We start from the raw sequence: 20,731 nt of genomic DNA on the forward strand, positions 1-20,731 counted from the left end.
CTGGATGCATTGGCTTGAATTGTAAATCCAAACATTTATGACTACATTGCAAATGTCATTTATGACTGAAATGGCAACACAGACTGTGCCTGTGTGCTTCTGTTTGAAGAGGGACAAAACAACACAAATAATTTGCGGCCACCGATGTGCCTTGTTCTAACCTGATCATTTCTGGATCAATTGTTTCCTTTCTGGTTTAATTCACCATGTGATTGACTTTCAGTGCTTTACTGTTGGAAAAATATCCACATTGAGCCGTGCTGCCTGAAATAGGGAAGTCATTTGAATACAGATGCTCACAGCTTAGGCCTGGTCACAGGATGCCGCTCCGAGTCAGGAGACAATTGCAGGTTGATTATGTTGCTACTGACAGAAGTTGCAACTCCTTTGTGCGGCTGAGATATTTGCATTTAAATGCTTATTGTAGGCATCTAAAAAGCCTAAAGACTGATTGTAAGCTTTGGCTGCTGGTTTGTACTAGCATAAAAAAGAGAATTGCAATAAGGGAGATTGACATGGAAATTAGGAAATTATTTTCAAACCGAAGGTTGACATAAATAAGTAGGTCTGTGTTGTTTTGTTGTGCTGGTGTTCATTCTTGATTTCTATTGAGTGGGTCCTTTGTCAGATTGGGTATGCATATGTTTGTAGTAAGATACTGCGTTTCAAATTGTTCGTATCTAATACACAGTAGAATGATTATTTCTGATTGAGGTATTTTCTTGGATACCATAACATTTTGTCAATGTATTTTTCCCTGTGTTTGCTTCATACTGCATGTTTGTGTGTGACAAGCTCTGTGTATACAACACTGTGTCAGTCATCTGTCCATGTGATTGTGTGTGAATGTGTTTGGTACCATTTTTATGGTTTTGAGAGCTGTCTGTGTGTATGTTGAATGTGTGTTTTTATTAGCTTTCACATAAGCTGTATGTTTTTGTGAGTGACTCTTTCTATGGTATCCGTGTGTATATGTGTTTGACAGGCTCTGATATGATGACAGAGTGTGTATGTATGTGTGTGTGTCTGTGCCGGGTGCCCATAGCCGAGTGATGCCCCTGCTGATTCTGTGCCTCTGGCCCTTTGTCCTGCAGCACTCAGCGTGTCTGCTTCCTCAGGAGACTGACAGGCCTCTCCAGTGTGACCACACAAAGGACCAGCCTTCTTTGAGGTGTTAAAAACTTCCATTTATGCATCTCCCTGGACAAAAAGCACCAAGCCCATTTGAGTCCGGTGGCGACACAGGCAGACATTGTGGCCACGCTTCTCCAGCACTCATTTCACAGATTCTGAAACCAGTATGTGGTGAACAGGATTTGAGGGGCTAAAGTGCCCCACGAGGGCCAGGCGATAAGAGGGAGAAACACCACCACTCAGTAAACTAGAAGATGGAGCTGTGGAAAATAAATACATTACCTGAGAGAGAACTAGGCTTGTTTTCATAACCCCCCACTCAATAGGAGAGAGAGAGAGAGAGTGAGGGATAGAGAGATGGGGGGAGAGGGAGAGAGGGAGAGAAAGGGAGAGAGGGGGGGAGAGGGAGAGGGAGAGAGAGAGAGACAGAGAAGGGGAGAGAGAGAAGGGGAGAGAGAGAGAGAGAGAGAGAGAGAGAGAGAGAGAGAGAGAGAGAGAGAGAGAGAGAGAGAGAGAGAGAGAGAGAGAGAGAGAGAGAGAGAGAGAGAGAGAGAGAGAGAGAGAGAGAGAGAGAGAGAGAGAGAGAAAATCCTTTCTTAGAGAAGGAAGAAAAAGAAAAGGTTTCTGCTGCTATGGGGGAATACATCCCAGAAGCTGAGAATAGAAGCCAAAAGACAAGGCTATCCTCTAGGTTTACACTATTATTGTCTTAGAGTGGAGAATATGTGAGTATGAATCAAAGAGAATTGACAGGCTGCACACCCGGCTGTTACTAACACGGGGGACATGAATGCCTCCTGCGGTGGATTGAAGCCTTCTAGTGGCTGGTCATTTCTCTATCCAACCACCTCTGTAAATTGACTTTTATTCTTGTTATTTGAGGCAGAGTAAATCATTTGTAATGTATTTGCGGCAGGCATATGAAAGCACGGTTTGACCACAGAGCTGTCTGCCTGTCTCTCTTCACAAACACAGGGAAGAATGTTGGATTCTCCCTTAACTGCACCACTGTTATTCACAGAGGAATGGTTAAACACTCAATAAGACACAGTCAAAAGCCCCGTCACTGTTTCAGCCCTGCACAATAAAGACATTACTGTATGGTGTCACTTTTTCAGCCTCTCCTGACCTGAGTGTGATTGACAATGGTGAGTGTTTCAGGCAGGTCTGCTTTGATCGTTGTTATAGGAGGCCTGGTGCAGCTCCATCTTTAATCTGTGCCTGTCATGTTCACATGAGAGAGAGAGAGCGAGAGAGAGAGAGAGAGAGAGAGAGAGAGAGAGAGAGAGAGAGAGAGAGAGCGAGAGAGAGAGAGAGAGAGAGAGAGAGAGAGAGGAGAGAGAGAGAAGGGGGGGGGAAATACAGAGACAAATACAAAGAGCTAAAGAGAGAGAGACACAGAGATGGAGAGAGACAGACCGAAAGAAAGAGGTAGCGAGGGAGAAAGAGAGCGAGAGAAAGAGAGAAAGAAAGAGAGAGCGAGGGAGAAAGAGAAATAAGGGGAGAGCTAGGAGGCTGTGACAGGTAATAGTGTGCTGAAGCAGCTGTGTCTGGCTGTGATTGGACTGTTTCCAGCCCCAAATAACTCAATGATATGGTGGATTTTTTTGTGTGGAAATAAAGCTTGTCTTTGTGAGCTCATATTCTTTGGCATGCCTGTGCAGTGTGCACTGTGCCAGAGGGAATGTATAGCTTTCTATTAATCAGATTATCATAGGGACATCAGCGCTCTGTCTCCTCAACTGCTCTTCTCTCTATCCTCCCCCTGTGTGACCCCCCCTGTTATAGCCTGCCAACACCCAGGTGACTGCAGCCCTGCTAACCTCCCTATTAGCCCAGACATGGCTTTGTTCCCCCCTATTTGTAATGACGGCCATTCATTCACTGTATAGTACAGCTATGCTTTTTCTCATTCGCGGTGGGCGATGTTGGGAAAGTGGGTTGATTTTGTGGACGTGGATATTAAATCTGACAATGGCTTTTGCCGCGTGCACTAATAGACATTTCTGCACCAGAATTCTCACCCCCCCATCCCTCCCCTCCACCCCCTCGACCCCCCATTTCCCCAAGGCTGTTTAGCCTGGACTGCTGTCATGGGCCCACCTCATTGCCTTATCCCCACCACCCCCCACCCACCCAGCCCTCCCATAGTCCCCAGCCCTGGCTGGGCCACTGCTGCCTCTCTCTGTCTGCAGAGATAACCAGGTCTCAGCCAGGTGGGGACCAACAAGCTGATGGCAAAAAGATTGCCTCCATTGTCAAAATAACTACCTCTGCAAAATCCCTACTTTAACATGTTTGGACTAGTAAGTGTGAGGGCTGGAATAGTGCACTGGGGATATTTTGAACATGTTGCAGATCTGGATAGAGCTGTGTTGTGCAGGGGATTGGTTTGTCCTGTACGTATTTGCTTATGCACCCACGCACACACGCACGCAGTTGAACAATGTCAATGGAAGTGTCATATGTAATTTAATTAATTAATATGTGTATTCATGTGTGTCTTTGCTTTGTTTGTCCTGTCTGTACATTGACAGGTAAAAAGGACACTTGTGTAATAATGGTCTACAAACCCTGACCTGAACGCTCATGGCAACTGTATAGTTGTTCTGAAGGTTGGCCATTGATTCCCAGCCACGTGCATATGATGGTCAGAGAGAGAGACAACACTCCGTTATGTGCTGGGGTAATCAAATCAAGCTGTGCCCCCACATGCCTGGAATTTGAAGGTTCATTTGATTGGAGAGTGATTCTCAGATGCTCCTCCCTTCGGCGATGGCTGTGGAACAGCTTTCACTTACAAATTAAAGGAAGGATTTCAGGCCAAATGGTAGCTCCAGAGGGCATACGTTGAATCTGTAACATATGGATAAATGAAAAGTAACCAAGCGAGAGAGAGAGGTTTTTGTATTAGTGTATAGATTTACTATAAATCCTTCTTTAACATGACAGACGTGCATTTTGGGTTATGGCCTTAGAGGCCTGCTTTCATTAGCCCTGACACACACAGGGCTGTGGTGTGGTGTTGGATGAGGGTCTTGACACAGGGCTGTGGTGTTGGATGAGGGTCCTGACACAGGGCTGTTTTGTGGTTTTGGAGGATGGTCCTGACACAGGGCTGTGGTGTTGGAGTAGGGTCCTGATACAGGGCTGTGGTGTTGGAGGAGGGTCCTGACACAGGGCTGTGGTGTTGGAGGAGGGTCCTGACACAGGGCTGTGGTGTTGGAGGAGGGTCCTGACACAGGGTTGTGGTGTTGGAGGAGGGTCCTGACACAGGGCTGTGGTGTTGGAGGAGGGTCCTGACACAGGGTTGTGGTGTTGGAGGAGGGTCCTGACACAGGGCTGTGGTGTTGGATGAGGGTCCTGTCACAGGGTTGTGGTGTTGGAGGAGGGTCCTGACACAGGGCTGTGGTGTTGGAGGAGGGTCCTGACACAGGGCTGTGGTGTTGGAGGAGGGTCCTGACACAGGGCTGTGGTGTTGGAGGAGGGTCCTGACACAGGGCTGTGGTGTTGGATGAGGGTCCTGTCACAGGGTTGTGGTGTTGGAGGAGGGTCCTGACACAGGGCTGTGGTGTTGGAAGAGGGTCCTGACACAGGGCTGTGGTGTTGGAGTAGGGTCCTGATACAGGGCTGTGGTGTTGGAGGAGGGTCCTGACACAGGGCTGTGGTGTTGGAGGAGGGTCCTGACACAGGGCTGTGGTGTGGTGTTGGATGAGGGTCCTGACACAGGGCTGTGGTGTTGGATGAGGGTCCTGACACAGGGCTGTGGTGTTGGATGAGGGTCCTGACACAGGGCTGTGGTGTTGGAGGAGGGTCCTGACACAGGGCTGTGGTGTTGGAGGAGGGTCCTGACACAGGGCTGTGGTGTTGGATGAGGGTCCTGACACAGGGATGTGGTGTTGGATGAGGGTCCGGACACAGGGCTGTGGTGTTGGATGAGGGTCCTGACATAGGGCTGTGGTGTTGGATGAGGGTCCTGACACAGGGCTGTGGTGTTGGAGGAGGGTCCTGACACAGGGCTGTGGTGTTGTGTTGGATGAGGGTCCTGACACAGGGCTGTGGTGTTGGAGGAGGGTCCTGACACAGGGCTGTGGTGTTGGAGGAGGTCCTGACACAGGACTGTGGTGTTGGATGAGGGTCCTGACACAGGGCTGTGGTATGGTGTTGGAGGAGGGTCCTGACACAGGGCTGTGGTGTGGTGTGGTGTTGGATGAGGGTCCTGACACAGGGCTGTGGTGTTGGAGGAGGGTCCTGACACAGGGCTGTGGTGTTGGAGGAGGGTCCTGACACAGGGCTGTGGTGTTGGAGGAGGGTCCTGACACAGTGCTGTGGTGTTGGAGGAGGGTCCTGACACAGGGCTGTGGTGTTGGAGGAGGGTCCTGACACAGGGCTGTGGTGTTGGAGGAGGGTCCTGACACAGGGCTGTGGTGTTGGAGGAGGGTCCTCTAATATAGTCCAGAGGTTTGGCCAAAGACAAAGGAAAGGAAAGGCCACCCTTTGCCAGAACTACCACAGGTGTCCTTGAGCTCTCTGGCCCTGGGCCTTTGAAGTGAGCACTGTTAGTCTGTCTGTTGAGCTTGTTTTGAGGGCTTTCTGTTTGTCAGATCAATCCCTCTGCGTCTCTAGTGTGGGACATAGATAAATGTTGATTTTTCTTTAAAAGCGATAGGGTCTGTAATGTGTGGCAACCCCCTGACTGACTGTCCACCTGTGGTTTAATGGGAATTATCTATTTGGCTGATAGCTCACCACCCCCGACGTCTCGGGCACTCCAGTAGAGCAGACAGCTGGTGGTTGTCTATGTGCCTTGTGTGGTTGTGTGTGTGTGGGTGTGTGTGTATGTGTGTGTGTGTGTGTGTGTGTGTGTGTGTGTGTGTGTGTGTGTGTGTGTGTGTGTGTGTGTGTGTGTGTGTGAGAAAGTGTATGTTTGTCTGTTAGAGCAAAAGATAGTGTTCATTCAGTGTATGTATGTGTTAACTTTGTGTTAGTCTCAGTTTATGTGTGTTGTGTTTCAGTGTGGTTTGTTGTCACCACCCTCTCTGCAACAGCTGAGTAAAAAAATTAAAACATTTATAAGGCTCTATGGTTATTGTGGACACAATGATTGGGCAATAAAAGTGTTGGGGGAAACTAATAAAGAGAATTTGGAGTTGATTGGGATTCTGTTTTAATGAATCCATGATCGTCTAATTAGGCAAAGGAAGGGTTCCCATCTCTGTGTTATTTACCCAGCAGCCCGTAGGCTGTGTTCTCAGCAGGAAAAGAGCTACTGTACTGCATCACACCACTACAATAGTCTCTGTCTGAGGCACTCTTATCACACCAGAGGGATTACAACATTTGTTTAATTATTTGTAATATCACTCTGGTTTTTCTTATTATTTATAATCATAATCATAATATTTTTTTCTCCAGACAAGTGATTCATTTAAATAAGCCATGAATACAAAATTACATATTTTCTATTTGTCTGTTACTTTCCTCATTGTTTCAATTAACATCACATTATAAATTCAAAGGCTTGTTAATTTCTACCCACTGCAATTAAAAGAGCTCTCATTTATTAAGGCACAACGGGAATGAGTCAGATGTTATACACTGAGTGTACAAAACATTATGAACACCTACTCTTTCCATGACATAGACTGACCAGGTGAATCCAGGTCAAAGCTATAATCCCTTATTGATGTCACTTGTTAAATCCACTTCAATCAGTGTAGATGAAGGGGAGGAGACAGGGTATAGAAGGATTTTTAAGCCTTAAGACAATTGAGACATGGATATGTGCAACTCAATATTAGGAAGGTTCTTAATGTTTCGTACACTTAGTGTATGTTTCATAAAGAAACACTTGTTTATTGAATTGTCTTTAATACAGTGGGCTATGATAGTCATGGTGGAGAGGGCTCTTAGTGGGTTTTAAAAGTCAAATTGTGGGTGTGTCTGTCCGTCTTTCTTTCTTGGTTTGTTTCTCTATTTGTCCATCTGCCTGTCCATGTGTGTGTGTGTGTCTGTTTTTCCATCTCTGACCCTGTGCGTGTACGCGTGTCTGTCCGTATGTGTGTGTGTGTGTGCAGTACAGTGCAGAGAGGTGAGACAGTGTGGTGTGGACACTGGCAGACTGCTGGCTAGGACGGCTGGGTCCTTTGAGAGGTTGGAGCAGACTGTCAGCTCAGAGGTGCTATAAAGATGACAACAGATTTCCATTCAGTCAGGGCCAGTCTGTGGGCCTTCTCCCCTATTGTTACCTTCAGTCTGAAGGCTGCACATTCAGATCCATTCAGTCAGGGCCAGTCTGTGGGCCTTCTCCCCTATTGTTACCTTCAGTCTGAAGGCTGCACATTCAGATCCATTCAGTCAGGGCCAGTCTGTGGGCCTTCTCCCCTATTGTTACCTTCAGTCTGAAGGCTGCACATTCAGATCCATTCATGACTACTGCTTCTCCTATTCTATTAACCCTCCATCCTCTCTTACTGAGATGTATTTTCTGTACTTTGACACCAATTGCAAATGTGTTGGTATATTTCTCTGGTCTGCTGTTGGTGTCTTTTATTCCCTGCCTAGCAGCAGGAGACCAAGGTACAGTAGCACAAATTACTGGCAGATCAATTAAGTGTGACCTTAAAAACCTCTGTCCTGGTTTAATTGGAGGTGCTGAAGCAGGGTAATTGTATAAATCAGCTGTTAATGAGATCGCAGCTTGTTGTGAAAAACAAGATAATGTGAGGGAATGAACATCAATGAGCTTTGTGCCGTTTCAGGCCCGCGCTGTGGCTGTGCACCATGATCACGCCACTTTCTCTCTCACTTTGGATTTTGTTGTGGTTCCTTTTTTGGTGTATTATTTTTCCACTGCTTGGAGGTGGAAATATTGATGTTAAACTCCGGGTTAGATAATGGCTAAAACTGGTATGTCCATATTGCAGAGGCTTCTGGTTGTTTGTGTTTTCCCTAACAGAACAGAGCTCTGGTGGCTGGGCTCAGAGAGAGACATGCCGTCACTAGCAGAGCATGCTGCTAAATAAATCATTAGCCTGCCGCGCTCTAAGAAAGAAAGTCAAAATTAAATAAAACAACCACTTTATATGAAAGCCATTTATTAGTGGAATCTACTGGCTGTAGGACAGATTAATGAGGTATTAGAGAAGTGGATTTTAAACATTGTCTAGGACCTGGTCCCGAACTCTTTCATTACTGAAGCTGTTTAACCTCAGCTGTAGACGTTCTGACCATGATCCAGCAGTCACCCTCTCCTCCTATCTTCCTCTCTCCTTTCCTCTCCAAGTTCGTTTTGATATGCGCAAATAAAGTCATTTTACTGACCGTACTGATTTTTTTATTCATAACATAAAATATGTTGTTTTGAATTTAATGTCTGGGATGGATTGTTTATTTGTTTAAATAAAGATTTAATTAAACAATTTTTAAAAGATGGACAAAGAGACATTTATATATTTTGTCTGTTATTTTTTTATCATTTCAGGTCACTTTCATGAGTTCAAAATCAACTAACCAGTGATCGCTGGGTGCTGGGTGCTGGGGATTTAGTCTTTCTGTTTGTGTAAGTACTCTTTTTCCTCCAGTTTGATTTCTTTCTAAAGGCTGTCCAGTTAGATTTCTCTTTTACCCCTGGAGTATCCATCCACATTGAACACCTGCATTGAATGAAATGCACAATTAAATAGTCATATAATGGATGCCACAGAATAAGCTTATATTGTTGCTTCACAAGGTCACTTTTACAATTTAGACTTACACTACATGACCAAAAGTATGTGGACACCTGCTTGTCGAACATCTCATTCCAAAATCATGGGGCATTAATATGGAGTTGGTCCCCCCTTTGCTGCTATAACAGCCTCCACTCTTCTGGGAAGGCTTTCCACTAGATGTTGGAACATTGCTGTGGGGACTTGCTTTCATTCAGCCACGAGAGCATTAGTGAGGTCGGGCACTGATGTTGGGCAATTAGGCCTGGCTCGCAGTCAGCGTTCCAATTCATCCCGAAGGTGTTCGATGAGGTTGAGGTCAGAGCTCTGTGCAGGCCAGTCAAGTTCTTCCACACTGATCTCGACAAACCATTTCTGTATGGACCTCGCTTTGTGCACAGGGGCATTGTCATGCTGAAACAGGAAAGGGCCTTCCCCAAACTGTTGCCACAAAGTTGGAAGCACAGAATAGTCTAGAATGTCATTGTATGTTGTAGCGTTAAGATTTCCCTTCACTGGAACTAAGTGCAACGTTGAATGTCATTGAGCTATTCAGTAATGTCATTCTACTGCCAATGTTCGTCTATGTAGATTGCATGGCTGTGTGCTCGATTTTATACACCTGTCAGCAACGGGTGTGGCTGAAATAGCCGAATCCACTAATTTTAAGAGGTGTCCACATACTTTTGTATATATAGTGTATTTTGGAGTTGTTTATTCCTGTACTGAATCTGTATTTTTTCTGATTCTGCTTTTATTTCCAGTAAAAAGACAAATACTGCACACAATCTGAAGTTAAAATACATTTTGACACCTATGTTGTTGTATTCTGCTTTAGAGGTTGGATACAGTAGACCATGAAACTGTAGCACGTACATAGCTAATGACGTCACGGCCTTGTGAGACTTGTGAACCCTCTGTGAATTTACCTCAACCTCTGAGGCCCTTTGAAAACTAAACCCAGTTGTCTTGGTTATTTTCCTCACTTTCCATGTCCCCGTCTATAGTAGCATGTAAGGTGCTTTTGATTCTATTCTCTACGCTAATGTCAGCTGCTGTTATTGGTAGTTTATGGCTTTGTGTCGTCTCAATATGAACATTCACAAGAGGGAAGAAAGAGTCCTTTTCAGGAAACGCAGTCAGCGCCTCAGAAAACAGCCAGTATATGGCTACACTATATTGCTACAATATGCCTTTAATGTGAGCTCTCTCTGCTGATGCCACTGTTGTAATAAAAATTGTATCTGAGAAAATGTTTCTTGAGCAAATAAATCCGAGAAAGTTTAGTTGATATTAATCTTTTTTCAAATGTCAGATGGTTTCCGGAGATGGTTTCCGGAGAGGCAGGACTGAATTATATTAATGTGGCTGAGGAGCCCTTGCTGGTCCTGCATAATCAACTGTGGCACTGATAACAGTCAATCCCATCTCAAAGTTCACGGCCATTTACTAATACCGACGGTTTATCGCTTCCATTTCTCCTCAAACACAGTTGTCTTCAGTGCAGATCAATGCTCCCATCTAAACCAAACTGGCTTATGGTTTTCTGATTTGTTTTGTAGTGTCTGTTGATCTTGTTAAGTCCGTTCTCAATGGCAGTCCATGTTGGGAGTGTGGTCTTTAGCTCCAGTGAGCAGACAGAATGGTGGAATAACAAAGCCTTAGCAGTGATTACTACCTTTGTCTGCCCAGCCTGTCAGTCAAGCCATTATCCCATCCTGTAGCTCTTTGTTACTATAACGATAAGGTTCACATCGGTCAGCTGCTCAGGTAACAGAAAAAAGATCCAGATATAATTTAGCTATTTATTTAGTTTAACATCCAGTCTGGCTGTGAACTGTCTAGTCCTTTTTTGATTCTATCGCTTTAGAAAATATTCTAAAATGTCACTTATAGAATAGATATTTTTTGTTCTTTCTCTTCTTTTGTTTTTTTCTAATTTATCACCAACTGTCAGTGACAGTTTCTTGTCAAAGAAACTCTAAACAAATAGATGAATGTAGAGAATGGACATGATGAGTGAAAGAGCATACAGTAGCCAGACTTTATCGCATGCTAACACTGTGTAACACTGGTGAGCTCCTGATACTACCACTGCTTTACACTTTGTAGTATTAGTAGTAAATAAAGCAAAACAGCAGTGGTCCACTGCTTTCTCTGGAGAGAAAGACCTGGAACCAAGATATTAACATTGCTATTGACAAGTTACAGGTTACCTCTCTCTATTTTGCGAATAAAACGGTTGGTTATTGTTGGACCAAAGGGAAAAAGATAACTAGCTACTGACTAAGAACAGAAAACATCAGCCATATGTGTTGGCATAGGTCCAGTTGGATGAGTAACAGGGTATGCCTTGAGTGTGTGTTTGTTTTTGTAGGAAGGCAAATGGTCCCATTGACCTGTGTGTTGAGTAAAGGACCTTGGTACAATCGCTCTTATAGAAAATCATACGGACCTGAAGGAGACTTTAGAGGTCTCCTCCATTACTTGAGATGCTCCCACTCATAAGGACCTTGATAGTGAATAGCCAATGGAACGACCACCTGGGCTTTTCTCTTCGAAGCAGCAGATAAGGTGCATTGTGGGAAAAACGCTTGTAGACATAACATAATATAATTGTAAGTGTTTTATTAAATTGTTATTCAGTGATTGTACGTGGTTGGCGTTGAACACAGTACACAAATATTGTTTCCCATTTGAAGAGAAACTAATGGGCATGGTGTAAAGTTAGTACTTTGCTTGCACTGTTCTTTATGAAGTGTCAGTGTGCGTTAGAAGAGATTGTACTACACTCACTGTCTCCCTGTCTTATTGGTTTTAGAAGGCCTGTATGTGACGGTCCAAAGACCTGCTCCACTCCCCTGTGCTCTTCTATCAGCCTCACACACTCATTCATCTAAATCCTATGCAACTTGAATCTACATGTTTAATTAATCATAAAACGAGACGGTGAGTCATTTTGACGGTGTGTGGCTTGTTTTGCAGGACGACATATTTAATCACTCCTGTGTGAACTAATTTGGAAACACCCAAGCGTGGAGGGCTGAATCCGCTCTTTGTCAGCGTGTGCCATCATGTAATAAGTGATGGGCACACAGCAGTCACTCTGGGCTATGCTCAGCCCAGCACTGATGCCTCTCAAGGGGAAGATCTGCTGGAGCCGATTTCTGAGAAATGAAATAAACAGCACTTCACCACATAATGAAAATGAAGAACCTTTGGTTGGTTATTTTCTCATCTATTATTTATCAAATGGGCCTGTTGGTTCAGCTGACTGACCCTGCCTACGCTGATTATGACCCATGGCACAGATAAACGGAGACTGCTTGACAAAGTGATTTTAATTACATCAGCCTTGGTTTCAATTGCTCCAGAGGAACACTGGGAATATTCAAATTGATCTGTCAGGAAAGGGGTTCCGTACAGGTATGTAGATATGCCTCCATTCACTCAGACCAACGCCATATAACCCTGATAGATCCTGTTAGTTGTAAGGTTTGGTGACATTGCGTCTAATCCCTTTAGATATGACCATCTTTCAATCCCCTCTCTATGACCTGACATCCCAGCAACATGCTGTCGTTATCGGGGTTATACTCTCCTATCAGCTTTATTAGATATATGGCCCAATTTTGATGGCTTGATGTGCTTTATTTGATTCTCTGTAGAATGAAACCTAGTATAGACTTGGCTGCTTTCCTTCCTCTCAAGATGCAGCCCTTGTAGGACAGAGAGAAGTTTCACCTATTAGCTATATACGGCAGAAAACGGGGCCTGAGAACATGCCATTAATCTTCTCGCTTCCCCAGCTGTGGAAAGTAATGCATAACTAAAAGTCTGGTAAAATGAATTAATGATTTCAACCATGAACTTTTCTCCCAAAACGCCATGAATCGTCTTTGGCTGATAATGCGCTCCGACCCTGGAGTGTGAAATGCCTGTTGCATTGAGAGTATCCAGTTAATTCATTTGCAAATTATTTTGAGTTTGTGGTGCCCAGGGGAGTGCTGGGCTCTAATGACGGCCATTTCGGGAGAGTTTAAAAACTCTTTCTTTCCATGCCTGGGTTGGATTATATTAAGCTAACAAGCCCAATCAAAGCCTGGGAGAGGGGAGTGAGGCAGAAGGGAGAAGGCCCCCAGCCTCCACTGGTCCCCTGTATCCACTTTCTCTCCCACCCTGCAACCCCCAACCCCTGTCTGGAGGGGGATGCTGGGGCAGGGGTCTCTAAAGGCTGTTCTGTGAAAATGACATGGTTTTAGCAACCTTCATCAATGTTGTCTGTTTGATAATGGAGATACAAGCATGTTACTGGATGATTGAGATGCTGAGAAAATATCAGTTGAGTGTAGCATAAGTGGCCTCATCATTGGGGTGAAATCAGAAATGACCACTTCAATTCATGACCTCCCTCTTGTGAGACAGACATATTTTGACTGTTTTTTCCCCAGCTTTTGTAGCTTTGGTTTTATGTTGATTATTGTGCATATAATGGTAACATGAAGTGTTGAGGTCATCTCTGTTGAGCAACCATCCACTGTAAGTACAGTATGCTTTTAGCTGGTGTCTGGCCACATATTTGATAAACAACACATTGTGAAACATTGGTCTTAGGCAATGTGAAAAGCATTGGAATCAAAGTTTGGATTCCATTCACAAAATGTCTTCCATTCTAATGAATTTGGGCAGATTGGACTGATAGGAGAGATAATCCAATTGAATTTTGATGGATAGAGAGGGTACTTGAAAATGAGCCACATTTCCCCCATGGTTAAGATGTTTATTATTTGAGTTATGTAAAAGGTGCTACTGCATTTAATGCCAGGGTTGTAGTCTTTCTTCCAGGGGTCATTTAAGCAATAATGCCCGAGGAGGTGTGGTATATGGCAAATATACCACGGCTAAGGGCTGTTCTTACGCACGACGCAACGCGGAGTGCCTAGACACAGCCCTTAGCCGTGGTATATTGGCCATATACCACAAACCCCAGAGGTGCCTTATTGCTATTATAAACTGGTTACCAACGTAATTAGAGCATTAAAAATAAATGTTTTGTCGTACCCATGGTATAAGGTCTGATATATCATGGCTGTCAGCCAATCAGCATTCAGCGCTCGAACCACCCGGTTTATAATAACTTGTAAGCAGCAACATTACATTTTTCGCTGTAAACGTACATTTATATTTCTGAAGAACTTAGACGCCAAAACGAATGGGGAATGATTGACTTGGACATCGTATAATGTCATTACTCTTCAACTTAATTACATGGCTTCACTGTGACTGGCTTTAAGATGAGAAGAATGAAGGTTGAGAACAGCTCGCAGTGAGTAAGCATCGCCAGTAGATCTTTCTGAGAAATCAGCTGCCACTGTCTGAAATAACCACCCTGCTTAATTGATATCAACATGAATGTACTGTAAGCTCAGTGAAGTGGTTTCCTTGTTTGTCCTGGAGGGTGGAGAGGGGGTGGAGGATCCTAAGCCTGTGGTAATGTCTGCATTATGCTCAGCTGGTCTTGCTGTAGTGTAGCCCGACCCAGTAGCTAGCGTCCGTTACTCCCCCACTAAGTGGCTGGATCTCTGTGCTAATACCAAGGAGCCTGTAATCTGGGCCCATTAGCAGGCGCTGTCATTCAGACACACTGTGTCGGCCTGATTTAAATAAAATGAAATGAAGATGGTTGTTTCTGGTCCCTTGGCTTCAGTCAATGCCATAAACATATGCTCCCTGCTCTGCTTCTTTCCGTCTTATTTATGATTTTAATTTGTTGTGTGGGCTGTGCTAGAAATCACATTTAATACAATCCTCCCAGGGACTCTGTCATATAATAACATGGTAATTTCTGTGTATCCTTTTGAAAAATGAGGAAATTAATTCTTCCTGACATGTTCTAATTATTCCAGTGTGAACGGCAGATAGGCTCCCTCCCCAGCCCCCTATGTGTCGGAGGCAAGCGGCTGCCGGCGGTGCCGAGGTGCTAATGCTGACCAGCAGCCCGTTTAATTTGAAACATGAGCAGACACCTTTCAACACACCTTCTTAATGTTGGAGTGCCTCACACAAATTAATTCACTACTCATCTGGCGGCTCTAGCTCGGGGGGATGGAGAGATGGAACACTATCACTATTAGTCAAGGTGTAGCTGTAGCCGAGGTGTGTGTGTGTGTGTGTGTGTGTGTGTGTGTGTGTGTGTGTGTGTGTGTGTGTGTGTGTGTGTGTGTGTGTGTGTGTGTGTGTGTGGAGGTGGGGGAACACTGGGGACGTTGGGGATACTTGGACAGGTTTTCTCTAATCCTCTCCCAGTGCTGTCAGCAGGCCACCCTTTCACACATCTTCTCTGGCGACTGAGAGGTCTGGAATGCTTATTTAATTAGACCGTCATCAGCCTGTCATTAATACAGCCCTCCTATCTACATTGAGACACTATGGGGACAGATTACTTTGGAGATGAATGTAAATTCGTGCCCCATACATCACCACCACATGTCCCTGCAAACATGTAAGGCTCCTTTCCACTGTTTCCTCCTGAAGGAATGTGTTAGTTTCCTCATATGGTAGTGTTGTAGTGTCTTCCCCAGCACAGCTTGAAGTTAGTGTCTCTCTCCAAGCAGAGTCAGCAGCAGCAACTATATCCTGTGCCTGTCAGACAGATCCCTCCTTACCACACCCTCCCCACTTCCTCCCCCTCCCTCCCCACTGCCTCCCCCTTCCTACCTACTCCCTTCCTCCTCTTCCCACCACCAGGATCCCCCCATGGGATCATTGATTAATTAATTGCCTGAAATGAAGACACCACAGTTGTTCCTATATGACATGTCTTCTGAATGACAAGGCAATTACACCCAGAGCTTGGTTTATGTTCAAAAAGAAATGTAATCGCTGCGCAACAAGGGAATCTTAATATCATCACTGGCCAAGAGCAGAGGTACTTAATATAAGCAGCGCTCTTCATCCAGAACTTGGCAGAATTTATATGATTAAGCAGAACTAAGAGTGGCACATCCAAGTGTGTATGTGTGTGTGTGTGTATGTGTATGTGTGTGTTATACTGTGCGAGTGTAATTCTGGGTGAATTTCTTAAAAGTGTGTGGGTATGACACATGCACTCTCACGCGCACGTTCACACACACGCACACACATGCTCACACCGTAGACACAAAGCTGACACCAGACAGACAGACCTTAACTAACCTCTCAATTAAACCATCCCATTGACATTCACCTCATCACAAAGTCATCATTGAATGGTCAGCCACTGGATAGTCAGCAGACAGATGTTTCCTAATTACCTGAGATGTGTCATTTGTTCTTTTTCTCCCTCCATTCTCCTGTTTAGCTTGACATGAGGTCACAAAAGAGGGTCACATAGGACGTTAAGATTGTGGAGTACAATATTGAGTTATCAAGATGACTATATTTCCTAGGAAAGAAAGACTATGTGCTCTAAGAAAGTGATATACTGCCCTTGTGTAGTCTCACCAGAGCCAGCAGGTACTAACAGTCAAAAGCAAGGAGGACCAAGGCACTCTTAATATCATTAAAATTCCTTTATTTGTATGGCATGTTCAATGGAACAAAGATTAAAAAATTAGACACAACCTTGTACTCCCTGATGAAGGCCATGCTGCCGAAACGCGTCAGAGTTTTAAAATCTTTGTTCCATTGAACATGCCATACATATAAAGGCATTTTAATTATATGAAGAGTGCCTTGGTCCTCCTTGTCCAATTTACCCCTTTTACCAAAGAACACTTTCTATTGACAAAGACCTACTATTGTGTAGCCTAGCAGCGCTTCCCTTCCTGTAGTTTGAGTTAGTGCAAGGCATTGTAGACATCCAGGCTGTTTGAGAGAGAGGGAAAGTGTGTTTTCCACTCTAATTATGAACAGAATCTAAGGACCTGTGACAGGAGGGAAAAAAATAAACAAACAGAATTTATTGAACCTTTGGGGCAGGGTTAAAGCCACAGAGCTGTAATTGATTTGGTGTGTGTGTATGCGTGTGTGTGTGAGAAAGAGAGAGAGAGTTTGTGTGTGTGTATATATGTGTGTATGTGCGCGTGTGTGTGTATGCTCATCTACGAGTGGGAGAACAGAGGGCTTGAGGCAGCCGTGGCGTCATGCTCTGGGAGAAGAGAGGAGAGCTTTGTGAGCGGTGGGTGGGTCCCCCCATGACTCAGAGAGGAGGAGAGGCGTCAACATGGCCGCCTGGCCCAGAGGAATTAACGTCCCCACACCCTGGTTAATCAGTGCCATCTTGGCTCTACGTCACCACCCAGCTAGGGAGCAGTCTCCTCTTCTCCATCACTGTGGAAGAACTGAGACACAGACAGTACCAAGCCCTCAGCCTATTGACTGCTGCTACTCCCTATACTGTCCAGACCTGGGACATGGTCCTATTTCCACCATGTCCCCCTGCATACATTGGTCCTCTCCCCTCTTGCCTTATTGGCCTGATCTGGGAGATCTGGCCTAGAACACTCCTCTTCTCCCCTCTCCTCTCTCAACTGCCTGGGCTTCATGTAGGCATAGGTTATAGCCAGACTCTCCCATTAATTAGAAGTCACTTTCCAGTGACCAAGTCAGACATGGTGGAGTAGAGTCTGTCTGTAGGTAGCCGCTGTGTCTCTCTGTCCGCTGGGCTCAGCTCTGCTCAGCTCTGGGCAGGCCTGGCCTGGGCTGTTAATGACTGAAGGCTGGGAGCAGCGCTCCATGCCAAGACCCACATGGCTGTGGTGGTGCATTAATTCAGCAGTCAATTTGACTGGAAGTTTGAAATCTGTGCTAGGTTAGGGGGACGTGCTGAAGCTGTGTTAATAGCTAGCTTGTTGTCCATATGGTACTGCTTTAATGGAGCACATTTGCTGCAGATGGTGAGAGTTGGTTGGGCAGAGGCAGCTTTTGGCAGAGGTCCGTTCTTCGCAAGGGCTGCCGTGAGCCCAGCGCTAGCTGTCTTTTAACATTGATGTCTATCCTCCCTATTTCTCATTCACCAAACCGCTACCTTTGAAATGTGGCCTGCTCTTAATTTAAAACTCCAGGCTCCCCTGTTTTCTTTATGGATCTATGGAGAGGAGCAAATACAATGTGGCTCAGTCACTTTTTCCTGAATTCGGTCTCCAAACCACACCTTTACTTCCATAGGGCGACGTACTTCAGTTGTCTCCATTACCACAATGGAGTTTTAGACAGCACACACTGCTGAGGAAACACAGGCAGAGAGACAAGAGGGAGGGAGGGAGAAAAAAAGAGAGAAGGAGAAAGAGAGTTGTGAAACAGAAACAGAATGTGGCAAAGCAGCAAGAGAGATGCAGAGGGAAGGAGACAGAGAGACAGGCAGGCAGACAGGCAGACAGACAGAGAGAGAGAGAGAGATAGACAGACAGACAGACAGACAGACAGACAGACAGACAGACAGACAGACAGACAGACAGACAGACAGACAGACAGACAGACAGACAGACAGACAGACAGACAGGCAGGCAGGCAGGCAGGCAGGCAGGCAGGCAGGCAGAGAGGCAGGCAGACAGAGAGATAGAGAGACAGACAGACAGACAGACAGGCAGGCAGGCAGGCAGAGAGGCAGGCAGACAGAGAGATAGAGAGACAGACAGACAGAGAGATAGAGAGACAGACAGACAGACAGACAGACAGACAGACAGACAGACAGACAGACAGACAGACAGACAGACAGACAGACAGACAGACAGACAGACAGACAGACAGACAGACAGACAGACAGACAGGCAGAGAGGCAGGCAGACAGAGAGATAGAGAGACAGACAGAGCGAGATAGAGAGAAACCGGCTCTTCTGTATTGGTACTTCCTGTCCTGGTGACAGGCTGGTCCTCTGCTAGACAGTGAGCTTGCTGAAGGCTATGTTGTGGAGCCACTAAAGCATGAGACATGCATTCAGTCTCATGACAAAGGAACCCAGCCTCTATGGCTCACTGTCCATTCACTCAGTGGGTTTTATCTAGGTTAGTTTATGTTTCCTGTGGCTTTCCATAGCCTTGTTGCCTGTCTTGCTAACCTGCCATCATGGAATCTAAACTCCAAACGGGTGTTTGGGGCACGTGATGACGGTCTGTTATGCAGTTATGTTGTGTGTTTCTCTGTGTTCAGGTCAGTCCCCTTACTAAAGATGAGATAGAGAGAAGACTGAGAAAGAGAGGAGAGAGAGAGAGAGGAGGTGCAGAGAGAAGTGTGTGTGTGTTTTTAACACTCTTCTCAGAGTGGTGAGGAGACACGCTTGATCGGTTCTGCATGATTTGACTGTTGTTTTCTCACGTTGTCACTGGTGTGATGTTGGTATTATGTGCTCTGAGAAGAGCAGAGCTGAGTGTAGTGGAGCGGGGAGCAGAGCAGAGCAGCACCCCTGGCCTAACCCCCTCCTCAGACACCTGATTGTGAGAAAAGTGTCGGCTGAGCCCACTGGGCCTCGCGGGTCCACCGCCCTGCTAAGTGCTGGCCAGGCTAGCCTGAATGGCACAGTGTCCTTGGTCCTGTCACTCTTTCCATTCTCTCAGTGGTTTTGTCTCCACAGCCTCACTGGAGGAGAGGAGAGGAGAGGAGAGGAGAGGAGAGGAGAGGAGAGGAGAGGAGAGGAGAGGAGAGGAGAGGAGAGGAGAGGAGAGGAGAGGAGAGGAGAGGAGAGGAGAGGAGAGGAGAGGAGAGGAGAGAAACAAATTACACCCATGTCCCAAAAACTGAAAGCATTTAGGGCCAAGATGCTGGATCTCTTTTGCTCTGATGTGTGTTATTTATGATGATGTCTGCAAGGGAGTCGACTGTTACAGCAGGAGAAAACACTCATTAGTTTCAGCAGTTTGTTTTTTTTTGCCGCTACTGAGTATTGCGTTTTCTAACATGGGTTTTGAAAAGCACACTCAAGCTTTAGCTCTTAGCTGATCAGAAGCTGGTGAGATGGTGATGTATTATACAGGACAGGGATGTGATGATGTGTAATACCGAGACAATTGGATAACAAGCTGAAACTACACTGTGTGTCTTTCTATGAATGGGTGTAATGACTTGTACATATTTATTTCTGCTGACTTTACCATTGTCAGAGAGTGAAGCCCCTGGCTGTTACAGTCGCTCTGAAAAGGGAATTTCCTGGTAATTACTCAAATTTTAGGCTATTGTTTTGATATCACTGACGTACTTGTATTCCAACCACTCCACCCCACGGCTCCACTCCCAATTAGTTTTCTGTAATAATATGTTGATGGTAGCGCTTAAAAAGAAGCACACAGCAGTCCAAAATCACAATACACTGTGCATACGTACATACAGTATATATTATGAAGACCAATAACAGAGGCTAATGAAACCTGTTGGGAATCATTTCCAGCCATGTGCTTCCAAAATGTTTCGGGCGAGGCTTCTGAACGACTTCTCCGAACAGTGACATTATGAACCACACCCTCCCGCCTCCTTGGCGGTGCGTGTCCCAGCATCGGGCCCCTGTGGTGGGGCTCCTAGAAGCCACAGAGCCCTCGCCACACATGGAACACAGCTGGACCACCTCTGGCTGCTCCTCCTACCACTCTGAGCCCTGCCAGAGGCTGGTCTGGGATCAGCGGTTATAGAAATGTATGTGTCACTCTGGAGAGAGCCTAGGAAGAAGGCTGCGCTAGGATCAATAGGAAAGGGTTTATTTGTTGCAAACATATCATCAGGCCCTTGCTGTATGCAAATCCACTCCCCTCTCTCTGATGAAAGGCTATAATTAATTATGTCAATGCAAAGAAGAGAGGATGGGCTTCCTATCCTCCAGACTGCCTTAATTAAAGACATTACCTTATTAGAAGAGAAAGATGTATGCATTGCTCTGTGTTTTTTGCCTGTTGCTTTTTGTCAGTGTTAAAATGGTTCTCTA

General features: G+C 45.4%; 1 protein-coding gene across 1 annotated transcript in view; it reads left to right on the forward strand.

Moving 5' to 3' along the window:
- The window catches only part of sox6 (SRY-box transcription factor 6), a 111,151-nt gene that overhangs the window by 18,845 nt on the left and 71,575 nt on the right, over positions 1–20,731 (forward strand). The window contains 1 exon segment of the mRNA XM_084154091.1: positions 8,618–8,695. The gene's annotated coding sequence lies outside the window, so the exon portion shown is untranslated.

This window comes from Coregonus lavaretus (genome assembly GCF_964263955.1).
Source record: "Coregonus lavaretus genome assembly, chromosome: 37".
Classification (NCBI taxonomy): Eukaryota; Metazoa; Chordata; class Actinopteri; order Salmoniformes; family Salmonidae; genus Coregonus; species Coregonus lavaretus.